Genomic DNA, 1,927 nt, shown 5'->3' on the forward strand with positions numbered 1-1,927 from the left:
CTAAAGATGTGGCCATCTCTCCCATCTTCCCACTCCTTCCTTCCTTTCTCCCTCCCCTCTCTGTTTTCAGAAGAGTTTCGATATACAAACCCGGCTAGCCACAAACTTGGAGCAATGCCCATGCCCCTACACCCCAGGCATTGTTGAAACTGCTGCTTCTTTTATTACTTTTGGCTCTGGCAAGGATGAAGCACTTTCACCAAGTGGCAGAGGCTAGCCCCTGCCTTTTCCCTGGGCGTGTGCGGGGATTAAGGGGTGCCTTGTTAACATGTGTTCACTGAAGGGTGACCCTTGCATACACACCTCTGACAAATGAGCAACGTCCCTCGTATCCTTCTCTTCCCCTTTCTACCCCTTCCACACCACATTATCCCTCCCTCCTTCCCTCTCTCCCTTCACCTCTCCTCCTCCTTCCCTTCCTCCCTTCTTCTCTCCCTCCCTCCCTCTCTCCCTCCTTTCCTCCTTCCTTTTTTTTTTCTTTCCTGGGACTCACTAAGTGGACTGTGTTGTCTCCAGGAGCAGAAACAATACCCAAGTTTACACCACAGGGGAAAATGCCCCTCAGTGCCCTGGTCTGCCTACAAGTCCTCAGGGAGGGGCAGGGTCTCATAAGCCTCCTCTGCCCTGACAGGGAGCTGACTGGCCTCTCATGTCATGCTGGGACAGGGACCCACAGCCCCACACACTCACTCAGGCTTTGGTATTCTCTGTCCACCACCTTCCAGGTTGTTCCACAGTCTGGGGGGCTGGGGGTCAGGGCACAAACACTGTGCCTTCCACGACCCACTCTCAGCCCACGTCTGCAGTCATGAGTCCCACTACAAAGTGATGTGGGCGTGTCATATATCAATCTGTTGATTTCATTGGTTAAGCAATAAAGAAACTGCTTGGCCCTCATAGGTTAAAACATAGGTGGGAGGCGTAAACAGAACAGAATGCTGGGAGGAAGAGGAAGTGAGCTCAGAGATGCCGTGCTCCCCTAGCCCGGCCAGACGCACACAATGAAGCTCTGACCCAGGATGGACATAGGCTAGAATCTTCCTGGTAAGCGCACCTAGCGGTGCTATGAAGATGATTAAAAATGGGCTAAATTAATATGCAAGAGTTAGCCGAGAAGAGGCTAGATAGAAATGGGCCAAGCAGTGTTTAAATGAATACAGTTTGTGTGTTGTTATTTCGGGCATAAGCTAGCAGGCGGCCAGGGTGCTGGGGACGCAGCCCCGCTGCTCCATATTACTACAGAATGGCGCCCAGACATGTGAACAACTGAATCCACTGAAAGCCTGAGAAAGCTTGGGAAGAGTAAAGCATGTTTTCTTGGTAGCAGCGGTTTCTCGGGTCTGCTCTGCTTGCTAGAGGCAAGCAAGCGCTCTCATCTAAGAGAGGCTTCCTGACCAGCTTCAGCTGCAAAACCCGCGGAGACCAGGAAAGCAGAAGCCCTTAAGAGGTCCTGCCACGAAACGCTTAAACGGTGTTGACGAAAAGCTGAACGCATGCTTTTCAGTTTTCAGCTATAGCAGGAAAAAAGCTGCGCCGTTTAAAAGTGCCGGCTTTATGGACTGTCCTGCCAGGGCAAACTCTGACACTTTTATGCAGGCGGTTCGTGCGGTTTGCAAGCACAGGCTGCTGAAGCTCACTTGCTGGCAGGGACCCTGAAATGCCATAGAGTTGTGGCTATAAACATGGCTACAGCCTATATCTCCGCCATGAGGCTGGAAAGCTAAGGAATGGACTGGATCTAGCTGGCAAAGCCACGGCTTTAATCCTACCCATATTGCTCAGTAATTTAAAGACTCATGTGATCAGAAAAAGAGAGATACAGTAAAGAGAGATTCAAAGACAAAGAAAATCTCTAAATGGTTTACAGTGTGTTAAAAATATATACAAGCTAAAAGTTAAAAGTTCTTAAAAGTAAAAAAAAAAAAAA

The sequence above is a fragment of the Microtus ochrogaster genome, unplaced genomic scaffold (assembly GCF_000317375.1).
Source record: "Microtus ochrogaster isolate Prairie Vole_2 unplaced genomic scaffold, MicOch1.0 UNK81, whole genome shotgun sequence".
Lineage (NCBI taxonomy): Eukaryota > Metazoa > Chordata > Mammalia > Rodentia > Cricetidae > Microtus > Microtus ochrogaster.